At 42.4% G+C, this 13,921-nt stretch overlaps 1 long non-coding RNA gene across 1 annotated transcript; it reads right to left on the bottom strand.

Moving 5' to 3' along the window:
- Positions 1 to 12,529: 12,529 nt before the first annotated feature.
- Positions 12,530 to 13,860, bottom strand: LOC118886920. The gene is made up of 3 exons (XR_005017830.1): positions 13,674 to 13,860; positions 13,356 to 13,399; positions 12,530 to 13,028 (listed from the first exon to the last, which is right to left on the bottom strand). It is a non-coding gene; the product is annotated as an uncharacterized LOC118886920 (long non-coding RNA).
- Between the last annotated feature and the right edge of the window lie 61 nt (positions 13,861 to 13,921).

Below are 13,921 nucleotides of genomic sequence, written 5' to 3'. Positions count from 1 at the left end.
TCTCTACCCACCTACTGCCTGCTCTGTCACAGCCTGTCCCTAGCTTCCCTCAGGCTAACCCTCCTCGTGCCCAGCACTGGCAGGGCAGCTGCCCTCAGGTACATGGCCTGACCTTGGCCACCACTCCTGCCTCATTTCCTCTCTTTGCTCATCAACCTGCAGCCCCTTGAGGCTTCATTCTATTCCAACAATGAAGCAGGCTCATTCCCGCCGCAGGATTTTGCTCATCCTGGGACACACACCTTCAGGATCTTTGTTGCCTGGCTGGCTTCTTCTGATCTTTACTGCCTTTCCTAATGTGGCTCCAGGAGACCTTCTTTAAACACACCATCTACAGGAGGCCCCAGCTCCTCACTGTCACCTCAGCCTGTTTTATGGTCCTTATAAGATCTATCACTATCTGAATTGCTCTTGTTCATTTATTTTTGCTTGTGTATCCTGTATCTCTCTTCAGTAGACTGTAAGCCCCATGAGAACAAGGGCTTTGTTCCATTCACCACTGTATCCCAACTTTCAGAATGTTGGTGCTCAATTAAAATCCACTGGATGACTACTGGGCGTATACCCAGAGAAAACGATAATTCAAAAAGACACATGCACCCCAATGTTCATTGCAACACGATTTACAATATCCAGGTCATGGAAGCAACCTAAATGCCCATCAACAGATGAATGGATAAAGAAGTTGTGGTACATATATACAATGGAATATTACTCAGCCATAAAAAGGAACAAAACTGAGTCATTTGTTGAGACGTGGATGGATCTAGAGACTGTCATACAGAGTGAAGTAAGTCAGAAAGAGAAAAACAAATATCGTATATTAATGCATTTATGTGGAACCTAGAAAAATGGTACAGATGAGCCAGTTTGCAGGGCAGAAGTTGAGACACAGATGTAGAGAACAGACATATGGACACCAAGCGGGGAAAACTGCGGTGGGGTGGGGATGGTGGTGTGCTGAATTGGGCGATTGGGATTGACATGTATACACTGATGTGTATAAAATTGATGACTAATAAGAACCTGCAGTATGAAAAAACAAACAAACAAAACAACTAATACTAAACTTTCATTGGGTTATTTGTATGGAAATATGTTAATATAAATGTTTCAGACATTAAAAAAAAAAAATCCACTGGATGTTAAATGTTGAATATCCTCCCTACTTGGAGTCCAGGTACAACAACCACCAACCCCAGACAGGAGAGGTTTCCCTCCTCCCAGCTTTAGGCTTAACTCTGAGGCTCTGGTATTCTATGATGGGATCTGGCTCTTCCCAGCCTGCCTGATGGTAGAACTGTTGACCTCCTCAGGGGAGACCCCCACAGAGGTATGGTCTAGCCCTTAGCCCCAGCCAACCCAGACAGAATTCTCCAACTTCAGGACATTTCCTAGTGATGGTCATTAGGGTTGAAGACTGCTCTGTGAGGACATTAGCAGTCTGGTCAAAGTCAAGCCCTTCCAAAGCCAGGCCAGTTTCTTTTCAGTCAGTCAGAGTGAAGACAGGGCCAGACCTGTGAGCTTCCTCAGAGTGTCAGTGACCTGATCTGTGGGCGTATGAACCACACACACACACACACACACATACACAAGACACAGACCATCAAAATCCATTCTGAGAAACTGAGGTTCAGCTCTACGCAAACATGCACCTCATTAACATTTGGAAGCAGACCACCTACTTCACTCTGGGCATGGATTGGTCAGTGACTCACGGGGCCTCCCCTGGAAGGACAAGTGGAAATTTGCTGGTCATCCATGGTCATCCATGTAACTCATATCTCCTCTCGGTGTTTTGCCCAGAATATCAATCAGCCTTGGCACAAAGGTGAATTCAAGTGTCCAACTCAACTGCTTCTACTTTTCAAAAGGCGATGTTTTCAGGTCTGGCCATCAAGGTTTCACAAGGCCTCCAGGCCTCCACGACACCCCGTTACAGCCCTGCCCTGGGCCTTCCTGTTGTGAAGTGCTGCATCATCTCCTCTGGTGCACAAACACCAGGGACACTTGATGACCTGGGAATAATGGCTTTAGCTGTTTTAGCCTCTCTATGATAATTATTAAAATGTTATCAATAAAAGCACAGAAGATGACTCTTTAAGTGTTTTCACAGTCAGAAATCAAAGGGGAGAAGGAAACCTTTTAAAATCAGAGCAGACCAAGAGTGGATCACATGCCGACAAATGAGTGAGGAATGCAGGCTGGGTGCGGGGGCCCTGCAGGTGGAGGGGGGACATACGATCACTTCTGCCTGCAGAGGGGAGGGCCCGGGTAGTGTTCACCAGTTACCCAGGCCTGTGTCTCTTCCATCTGACACTATTTTCAGTGTCTTTAATCATCAGGAAATTGTATCACGGTAATTGGGGAAAAAGTGATCCAAAAAGCCTGGAATGTAGAATGAGTAGGAAAAAATTGAGTTTCCTTGTTTTCAAGTATTAAGGTAGACACAAGAATTGTGAATAAATGAGCATAACTTAGCTGGAAATTCCTGCAGGAGGGTGGCATACACAGTGCTACCTGGATAACATTCTTGGCCTCCCCTCCCTCCTGGGAACAGAACACCCCTGAGATGGCCACCAGCAAAGGCGAAAACTCGCATCAGCCCCAGATATCAGCCATCCACACCAAGGGAACTTGAGGACTTTCTGCCAGACTGCGCTCTGTGGGGCCAAACAGAAGGCGTCACTGAGAAAAGGCAGCCTGCTACCCCATCCGTTAGGGACCATGGGTTTGGGACAAAGTAAGAGATGCTGGCTGCCCAGGGAGTCATCCCCCCCGGCTTCACACTCAGCAGGCAAGGGCTGGAGGCCAGGGTGACCCAAGGGATGATGCAGTGTGAGTGCTTCCCTGCAGCTTTCACACCACCCTAAGTGCACACCTGGGCTCAGCCACCCAGAAGCCCTGAGAAGCAGCTGGTGGTTCCATGAAGCAGAAAAGTATGCCAGCACCCTGCCAGGAATTCCCTAGAGCCTTTTTTTTTTTTTTTTTTTTAACTTATTTTATTTATTTATTTATTTTTGGCTGCACTGGGTCTTTGTTGCTGCACGCGGGCTTTCTCTAGTTTCATCGAGCGGGGGCTACTCTTCCTTGCGGTGCGCGGGCTTCTCATTGCAGTGGCTTCTCTTGTTGTGGAGCATGGGCTCTAGGTGCGCGGGCTTCAGTAGCTGTGGCACACGGGCTCGGTAGTTGTGGCTCGCGGGCTCTAGAGCGCAGGCTCAGTAGTTGTGGTGCATGGGCTTAGTTGCTCCGTGGCATATGGGATCCTCCCGGACCAGGGCTCGAACCCGTGTCCCCTGCATTGGCAGGCGGATTCTTAACCACTGTGCCACCAGGGAAGTCCCCCTAAAGTCTTTTATTAACTTATTTGCAGTGGTTATGTCTTCTTGAGAATTTAAAAACAATAAGACTCCATTTTTCCCCTTTTCTAAAAATCCATCAATGGAGGAGGCACTGAGTCTCCAGGAGTGGGAGCTCAGCTCCTGCTTTCTCCCACTCCTCCAGAGCTTCTGACGTCTGAAATGATCATTCCCACTGTGTGCCCTGTCTATTTTCCTTCATTCCTTTGATCTGAGCCTGAATGACCCTCTGGGAAAGATTCAGGCAGGAACTCTTCCACATAACGTGATTTATTGTTGGATAGGCAAAAAAAATGGTATCCATTTCCTCCCCTCCTGAGTACAAGGTCATTTGAGGAAAAGGTCACAGGAATTAAGCAAGTGGGTATGAAACGGTCAGGTTTCTCACTGACAAAGAGGACCCGAGAAGGTGGCGTTAGCTCCTTAGGCAAACGGGCTCCCCAGTCATTCACACCCAAGCTAGACTTTGCCATCAGGCCCTGACACACTGCTCCCTGCAGGGCCAAGCCGATTATTGCCAGGCAAAGAGCAGCCCAGAAAACACTCTGAGAAGGAGCTGAGCCAAATTTACCCATCAGATTCCTCTGAGAATGAGTGGCAGACACTGCCCCCCCTCACCACCTAATATCATCCCACATGGAAAAATGAAACAAGGGAAATCAAGATTCCACCCTCACAGCCACACTGGGCAGACAGACTTTCCTCTGTAAGGATGAGGCAAAGAAACCTTGTAGGATCTGGGTCGATTCTGCAGCTCAAAAGCTAAACATCCCCCAAAGGTTCTGAGGAAACTGCCTCCCCTGGGGGAAAAAAAAAAGATTTACTGCAGCGCAAGTTTTTTTTAAAACATCTGAATATCTGGTTCAAATTCTCAATAAGATTCCAGGGAACTCTGGAAAAGATCTAGAAAGTAGAAAAGATCAGAATAAAGAGGCAGAAATCTGAGAGCAGGAAGTACAGCAGGGAGACAGAAACCACAATAGCTGGGTTAAAACCCATGATGAAGGCTGTAAATAGCAGACAAGACACTGGAGAAAATAAAATTAACATGGTCAAGGGTAAAATGGTAAAGAGATGAAAAGGAAAGGGGCAGGCAGTCAGACACAGGGGATATAACCTGGGGGTAATAGGAATTCTGGAGAGAAAAGAATAGATATAGCAAAAGCAGTAATCAAAGACATGGGAAGAGGAACATTTCTCTGGTACACAGAAAGAATTCAGTTGGAAATGAGAGTATGTTCTGAGTCCTGAGGAAAGTTTATGAAAAGAGGACCACATTTAGACACACCATGGTGGAATTCTCAAGGTAAAAAAAGTTAAGATAATTTCTGGAACACACACACACACACACACACACACACATACACAAACACACCCTTGGAACAGGAAATTTCTGAAGGGGGATTTAACCCCCCTTAAGAGAGATTTTACTTTTCATATCCTTAGCTCTGTTGTTTGTTTGTTTGTTTGTTTTTTAAAACACCATGTCCGGGCTTCCCTGGTGGCGCAGTGGTTGAGAATCTGCCTGCTAATGCAGGGGACACGGGTTCGCGCCCTGGTCTGGGAAGATCCCACATGCCACGGAGCAACTAGACCCGTGAGCCACAACTACTGAGCCTGCGCGTCTGGAGCCTGTGCTCCGCAACAAGAGAGGTCACGATAGTGAGAGGCCCGCGCACTGCGATGAAGAGTGGCCCCCGCTTGCCGCAACTAGAGAAAGCCCTAGCACAGAAACGAAGACCCAAAAATAGCAATCAAGCAATCAATCAATCAATAAATTTAAAAAACTTTAAAAAAAAAAAAAAAAAAAAAACACCATGTCCATTTAAAAATAATTTTTAAAAGAAGTTTAAATTGGGGAGAGGGGTGGTAAATAAGGATCTTATAGACAAATGGGAAATAAAAACAAAGAGCCTAAATTAAAATGATCTCAGATTTCTTACAACATCCAGAGAAGTATTGATAAATGTCAATTTTTTAACCTCAACTTGTTAGAAATACATTTTATTTTGTTAATATATATAAATATTATCTATAATATTTTAACAGGATAAAGGATATAAAATATTTAAATTTTCTTAGATCTTCGGACATTCATGATGCATGATAATTACCTTTACTACATTCAATGCACTTTAATGTTTTCTATCCTTGTCTATATCATTTTATATATTTTTAAAAATGCACTCACAATCTATTAAATGGAGTGGGTTGTGACCTGTAGTTTGAAATCACTGATCTAGAAAAACCTAAAGGAAAAGCCATGTTGTCATTCATGATGAAGGCAACGAAGAGACCTTCTCAGATGTGGAAGTTGTTAAAAAAATAATCCCTTCCGAGTACTCTTCTTGAATAAATCACATACTCTTCTTGAAAATGTATTCTAGGACACAGGAAAAAAATCAGATGTAAAAACTCATAAATGAGAAAAAACAAATCCAACTTGAAGCACCTGCTTAGAGGTTTAAGGAAAAAACTTTCATATATTCTCCAAAACAACGTGAAAATGTGAATCTACCATCTTTTTTGGCAATATCTTTAAAAATTTAAAATGTGCATACTCACCTCAATCTTGGAAATCCAAAAACAAAGACACCAGTATATAAAGATATATGAACTATGATGCTTCCTGCAACAATATGTATAGTGGCAAAATAACTAACAATGACTGACATGTCCAACAACAAGTTAATGGTTTAATAAATTATGGTGCATCTATGCTAAAGTAATAACCATATGTAGCTATTTCTAATAAATTAGCTATCATCCCATTTCTGTTAAGCATAGAGGGGGAACTTATTAAAGGGTTCACATCTGCATGTATTTATGTGAGCAGAGAGAAAGATGTGGAAGGAAAAAAGCAAATTGCCAAGGCTGGTTAATTCTAAGGGGTGGGAGCAGTAAGGAAAGAAAGGGAGATCACTGGCTGCTCTGAAACACTTTTCAACCGACTTGTTGCAGTAAATATGCCTTACTTTGAAATTTTTAATCCAATTTAAAAAATTATCCTCTTGTTAAAGGGCATTAAACTTAACTTAAAACTTAACGTTATAAGTTTAGTTATATAACTTAAAGTTAATACATATGCATTACTCTAAATAATTATTTTTTAATAGTTTCAAATTGAAGATTCAAAAAAGGTGTTTTTCCTTCAAAGATATTAGCTATTATAGATAAAAATGATGATGTTTACAATCCCAGATAAAATTAAGAAAAAGTGGGAATGGGTGGGGGCAAATTTATTTTCCACAACAGGGAGCAAAAAATATAGTTCTATACGGACTCTGATCATTGACTATCATATCAAAAACCTCTGAAAACCTTTAAGGTAAATAAGAGTAGAATTAATAAAGAATTCTAATTCTTGCTTTCTAAATTATTAAGGATTACAGACTAAAAAGAAAATTAAGAGCAAAATGTGTTAGGCCTAAAACTAAGTCCCAATATTTTTTTAAATTAATTAATTTATTTATTTATTTTTTGGCTGCGTTGGGTCTTCGTTGCTGCGTGCGGGCTTTCTCTAGTTGCAGCGAGCAGGGGCTACTCTTTGTTGCAGTGTGCGAGCTTCTCATTGCGGTGGCTTCTCTTTGTTGCGGAGCACAGGCTCTAGGCACGCGGGCTGCAGTAGTTGTGGCTTGCTGGCTCTAGAGCTCAGGCTCAGTAGTTGTGGTGCACGGGCTTTGTTGCTCCGCGGCATGTGGGATCTTCCCAGACCAGGGCTCGAACCTGTGTCCCCTGCATTGGCAGGCAGATTCTTAACCACTGCACCACCAGAGAAGTTGTAAGGCCCAATATTAAGTGTTGCTTTGATACGTGGTGAAACTGGGAGGGCCTTGAATGGCCTAACTATAAGTTCTCCTCCCCACTCTCCTCCCTCCAGTAATGTCCCCTAGCCGAACAACCCTCTTTATCAAGGGGACCAGGAGAAGGTCCTTGGGTTTCAGTTCCCTCTAACCTGCACGATTATTCAAATAAGCCAATAACATCCTCCCATGAAAACCAGGGTTTATCTCACCCTTTTGATACTATAATGCTTGCCTCCCACAGTCCCTGGTTGTTCACTCTGAGTGTAACCCCCATATGGCCCTGCATAGTGTGCTGTGCCCTCCTCCCCTGGACAGTAGGCATATGTGACTAATAAACTGCCCAGAATTGGGTGTCATGTGTTCAGCCATGAATGGTAATCCTTCCCTCACCAATGGGGTGAACAGGAGGTGATTAAAACACAAGAAGATATAAAAAAGCAGAAGGCATCAAATAAGTTGACAAAAGCTGTGCCAACCCTTGTACTGCAGAGAGAAACAGAAAATAGAAGATTTTATCAATTCAACAGAAGGTAGAAAAGGAGAAAAAAAGTGGAGAAAAAGGATGATGAGCAGAAAATATAGCACAATTGTAAAAGAAAGTCCAAATAAATAATTAATAGCAATAAATGTGAACTGCTTAAACACACTTAGGAAGACACACATTATCATATTGGGTAAAAACTAAAAATTCTATTGTATGTTATTAATTTTTTCTGTAATTCTGGAATAATCTCAGCTATCATATCTTCAATGTTACTTCCCTGACATTTTCTTTATTCTTTTCTTCTGCAAGTCCTATTGGACATATTTCAGGGTATCTCAAGCTATTCTCCTGCTCTTTGAACTGCTTTCTCTTATTTTTAATCTCTTTATTTCTCCTTGCTGCATTCTGTGTAGATTCTTTAGAACTATCTTCCAGTTCACTACTTTTATCTTCAACTATATCCAGTCTAAAATTCATCCCATCTTTTGAGATATTTTTTATTTCATGACTATATTTTTATTTCTGAGATTTATAATTGCTTATATTTTGTATCTATATGTTCATTTCATTTTCATCTGCATTGACTCATAATTTCTTGTTTGTCAAATGTTGTCTTCATTTATCTCTTTGAGCATCCTTATTTTCAAATCTTTGCTAGGTTAGTCCAAAAAATAAATTTCATCTGTGAGCTCATATTTCATTTGTTGAGTTGGTTGTCTTTTTTGGTATTTGATTTCTTCATTTGCTCATATGCTTTGGGATTTTGGTTTACAGGCTCATTATGGCTGGGAGTTTTTGATTTTGCTTTGTGCTCTGTTTTTCTTTCTTCTTTCTTTTCTGGTGGATTTAGTTTTATGGTCATATCCACAAGATTAGTCCAGAACTGGTCTTTTGATGGCCACTGTGAACTTGTGCTCTTCATTGATTTGGGGGTCTTGCAGACTCAGTCACAGGGTTGACTCACTTCTTGGTTGTGAGGCTGTCATTCCTCTGCTGCCTCCTTAGGCTTACAGTTTTGGCCATAGCTCCTTAGAGCTGGTCAGTTGTCCTTTTTTCCAGTCTCCTTTCACAAGTAAGGTGGCCTCACTCCAGTCCCTGGTTTCAGCCAGAGAGTCTGGCTCTATCCTCTATTCCATGTGCAACATTTTAGCTCCCACTACCCCACAGGCTTTTGGCTTTGGCCTTAACACCAGTTAGTTTTCCTTCTTGTCTGCTGAAATGTTTATCCTGTTTTTTGGCCTGTTTATGTCTTATTAATGTCTTTTGAAACTTTTTCTCTCATTGTTATATGTTTGGAGCATACAGAGGGTATGTCAAAACATGAACTTTCCAGCCTTCTTCATGGAGATGGAGTTTCTACTTACAATGGAAACATACCCGCAGATACAGTTTGGGGGTGAAAGAGCAGAGCACTGAGACTGCAACCCTGGGAGTCCAAGTAATGGGCATTTTGTCTGGGCTTAGGGGGCTGGGCAGGGATGTGGACCAGACCAGTAAAACCCCATCTGGACAACTTCTATTTACAGACCAGCTTCCTACGGAGACCCCATGTGGCAGTAAGATGGTTTGCAGGAGCAGAATGTTCTACCCAAAGTGCTTTCCTACTCCCCTGCTCAGAGCCGGGAGCCTAACTGAAACCTCCTTTGTGAACTGCATGTGTCCACCCCAGGCTTTTTAGACAACTCAGAGGACCAAAGAGAAAGACAATACTGCATATGGGCTCTCAGCTGGCTAAATAGAAAAATGAAAGAGCTATGGCTTTTTCATTTTTGAATAATCCATACTGTTGACACACAATATATACAAAATAATGGAGAACGAAAAATAAGAAAGATATAGTGGAGCATTTAAATTCTTCTCCAGAAAAAGATTCATAAATTTCAATATTGACCCAAAAAAGAAGCACAAAATTCTGAATAGATCAATAACCAAAAAGAAAAGAAAAAAAAAAGTTACTGAAGAAAGCTCCCTAAAGGACCCTTGGGTTCTGTGCTTTTGTTGACAAGACTTTTCTAATGGTTAAGGAACAGCAGTGTCTATTGTTGTTACGTACAACAATTCCTATTGTTGTATAAATTATTTCAAAACACAGAATAAAGAAATAATGCTCCTCAATTTGTGATGTAAACTCTGATTCTTAAGTCTACAAAAAAAAAAAAGTAAAGAAAGCCATAGACCAGGGGTTGCAAACTCAAGTGTCTGTAAGTGCCAGAAACTAATATAAATGGGTGAAGTTGACTGGTGTGTGAAATGACTGGGGAAAGTGGGAGCTACAGGAACTGGAGAGTGTGCACCTCTTATTCAAGAATTCAAAATCAAATGCTTCAAAATCCTGTGCTTGTCGCATAAACAAGTCCCATGAGTCACCAGTTTGCAGCCTCTGGTATAGGTTGATCTTTGTTATAAAATAGATGTAAAAATCCTAAATAAAATACTAGCAAGTTAAATTCAACCTACACTACAATTTTTTAAAAACCTACTAAGACCAAGTTACATTTACTCTAAGGGATGCAAAAACGTTTTAATATGTGGAAATTATTTAAAAAATAATCCATCATCTCACATTGGAAAAACCTATATGATCATTTCAATAGATGTTGGAACTTAATACCTGACAAGGGGAGGCCCGGGAATCCAGAGCTGGGTTGGGTGTGAGCTGGCAAAGGATGTCCCAAGTGTAGCATCTAGGGGTAAAGCCAGGACCAGGCCCAGCAGACAGACGGCCCAGTGAAGTGTCGATCCAAAGAACCAGACACAGAAGCAGAAATTAGATAAAGGCAAGAAGGCAGGGCCTGCGGAGATGCTTGGGAAGCACAGCCTGGGGACTTTACTGCAGGAGCCTCTCTGTCATCTGGTCCTGAGCCAAGTTTGGACTCCAGCTGCTGAAAACACATTTGAAAACATTCAGCATTCACATATCATAATATTTCTCCTAAAACTAAGGTCTAAGGATAATGCTGTCACATGAGAAAGGACACATCACAGAAGCAGCCCACTTAAAACTAAAAAATGCCTTCCCGCTCTGATTTTCTGAGGAGCCATTTTGTATTTGCAAGACTTCCTACAATAAAAGAAAAAGAAGCACAATGGAAGTTATAGGGGAACCTGAGGGAAGAGGAGACAGCGGGGATCAATGAACCTTGCATTTTATACGGTCAAATCTAAATCAATCAAGGCATGTTATACCTCAATAACCAATTTATTCTACTTTTTTAATTTTTAATTTTTTAATTTTTTTGGCTGCACTGCGTGGCTTGCGGAATCTTAGTTCCCTGGGCCCCCCTGCAGTGAAAGCATGGAGTCCTAACCACTGGACCACCAGGGAATTCCCAATAACCAACTCATTTTTAAAAATAGTAAAATCTAAGTGGGTACTGATAGAGTGACAGGGAATAAGTGCTAAGTCAGGACTCCACACCTCTGCCTCATACCATACACACAAAAAATTTCAGATGGATTAAAGACTTAAATGTAAGATGTAAAATAAATATAGTAGGAGAAAATATATGAGACCATATACCTCATCAAGGATCAGGGACATCTACCTAACCAGAAGAGAAAATGAGAAGACATAAAACAAGAGGAACATAATTGATTCCAAAAAAAGTTTTACATTTTTAAAAGACCTTAAAAAGTCAAAATGCCGTGATAAATTGAAGAAAACTTTCAATTTCAAAAGGATGAAAAAAAGTCTTAAAATTGATAAGAAAAAGACAAATAATGCAATAGCAATAGATAAACTCATGAAGATTATGAAGAGGCAATTCTGGGAAAAGAAAACCCAGTCAGGAAACCAACTGAGACACTCTCCAGCAGAAAATCCCAAATTGAAAACCAAGGCATTCACTTCTCACCTATCAGATTAGCAGAAATGCAACAGTGATAACTGCTGTTGGAAGGGATGCAGGAGAACCATACTCTCATACATTGCTGTCAGAAAAGTTGAATTGTCTTTGAAAACACAATCTGGCAATAGCTATTAACATTTAAAATTCCCCTTTCCCCAGTAATCCCATTCCTGGGAAACTCTACAACAGAAATGAACACATTAATGCATAAGGATAAGTGTCAAACCACATTATTATAGCCTTGTGGTAGTCACAAAAACTGGAAACCAAGTGAATGCCCATTCAAGAAAGGAGTGGCATATTATGCAGCCATTAAAAAAGAATGGGTTAGACCTGTCCCATCCATTCTGGGGGAATTTCTACTATGTGTTTATGTTCAAGGGAGAAAAGCAAGATACAAAGTGTATGTAAATAAAAAACCCGTGTGTGTGTGTGTGTGTGTGTGTGTGTGTGTGTGTGTGTGTGTGAAAATTGTTACAAAGGTGGAAGGAAGGAAGGAAAGAAGGAAGGTAGGAAGGAAGCCAGACTGTTAACATGGAGGAGAAGGGGAGAGAAATACTTAAAAGTAAGTTTCTATATTTAAAAACCATGTGTGTAATGTGATGCCATCCATGCAAAATCTATACACATAAAGAGATGGGGAAAGGATCATCACCAAAATATTAATGATGATTATCTCAGGGAGTGGGATTGCAGGTGACTTTTTCTTTTTTCCTTATTTTTTCCCTATGTTTTAAATGTTATATAATGAGTATAGATTATTTATACAATCAGTGGAAAATAAAGTTATTTTCATTGTTGGGTGCAGGGGAGTATGGGCAGGTAGACAGTCCCTGGGGGACCTGATTCAATGACACACAAGGTCAATATTTAATTAACATATCAATTGCTGGCATGCCAACTGATGTTTTCCAAAATCTTGAAGTGTAGTTTCTCTTAAGTAGCCAAACTGTCATCTGAAACATTGTTTATAATTCTCCCACTTAACTAATGCTGAGGAATAGAATGATTACAAATACCAAAGGGGCAGGAGATGATTAAAGGAGGTTTTATTTAAGTGCCGTCAAATAACTGCATCTCCTGTACTCATCACAGCTTAGAATTTCCTCATCAAGCTTATCTCTAGGCAACTTCCAAACCCTTTTATCATCACTTTCAAGCTTTTTCTTTTCTCTTTTTTTTTTAACCATTTTTTTCCAGACGTCTGTGTAGTGATTCTTAAAATCTTCATTATAAATTTTCAACCTTCGCTTTGCTCTTTTTATTGCTTCCTTCTCACGGAGCTTGGCTTCACTGCTGGGGATGCACCTGGCTATGCTGGGCACTGCTCTCCCTCTTCTCCCCTTCCCTCTCTCAGTAGACCTGCCAGGTTCAGGGGAGGGCTGCAGGGGTTCAGGCCTCGTCTATGTGGTGCTTGAATACACCAGCCTCTCCAAAAATGTTAGGATCAATTGATGGAACAGGAAGTTGGGCTTCATTTGATCTTTCTTTCGCAACATTTATTGAGCATTGCTGGGTGTCCATTGCCGGCCTAAGGATTCAAAGGTGAAGAAGGCATGATTCCAGAGAAATCACAACCAGATATGCAGACAGTGCTGAGTAAGCACTTGGGAGGATGCCACTGATGGGAAGGGGGAGAGGAGCAGGGGAGCAACTGCTAGGGCTGGGCACAGCGAACGGCACGCGCAAAAGTCTGGTGGTTCTCCAAGTGTGTTCCCAGACTAGTAGCATCTGCATTACCTGGGCACTTGTTGAAAATTCTAATTCTCGGGCCCCACTCTTGACCCACCAAGCAGAAACTCTGAGAGTAGGGACCAGCAATCTGTTTTATCAAGTCCTGCGGGTGATTCTGACATACCCTAGAGTTCGGTAACCACGGCTCTAGTTGAGGTCTGAGGATGCCTAGGATAAGACAGAGAAGAGAGAGGAAACAAGGCTTTGTGAAGGGCCTCAGATGCCAGTCAAAGGAGTTAGACTTTGCCCCGTAGGTGAGGCCTCCATGGTTTTTAAGCAGGGCTTGTGGCACTTAGACAATCTCTCCCAACTCGGCATTTCTGGGAGCTCTAGCATTCTCTGCTTGCACGAGGGCGGAGAGCCAGCTGATCTCTGCGGGGCTGAGTCCCCCACCCCTACCCCCGACCCCAGGCGGCGAGCCAGAGAGAGGTCGGCTGCAGACCTCTCTGCACACTGGTTCCATGGGCTTGCCGTCCAGGAGGAGGTGAGCACACGCAGAAGCTGGGGCACTGACCAAGACGGGGAAGGGACCACCCGGGAAGCGGACCCGGCGCGAAAGGCCCGCAGTCCGCCCGACGCGCTGGGCAGCGGAGGCCCACCGCTCTGTAGGCCCAGGCTCCGCCCCTGGCCCACAGGGCGCGGCGTTTCGGGCCTGCGGGCCCCGCCCCCGCCCCGCCCCGGCGCGCGCCA

The sequence above is a fragment of the Balaenoptera musculus genome, chromosome 20, assembly GCF_009873245.2.
Source record: "Balaenoptera musculus isolate JJ_BM4_2016_0621 chromosome 20, mBalMus1.pri.v3, whole genome shotgun sequence".
NCBI classification, from domain to species: domain Eukaryota; kingdom Metazoa; phylum Chordata; class Mammalia; order Artiodactyla; family Balaenopteridae; genus Balaenoptera; species Balaenoptera musculus.
Note: the sequence above shows the minus strand (reverse complement) of the source record. Positions and strands in the feature narration are given on the sequence as shown.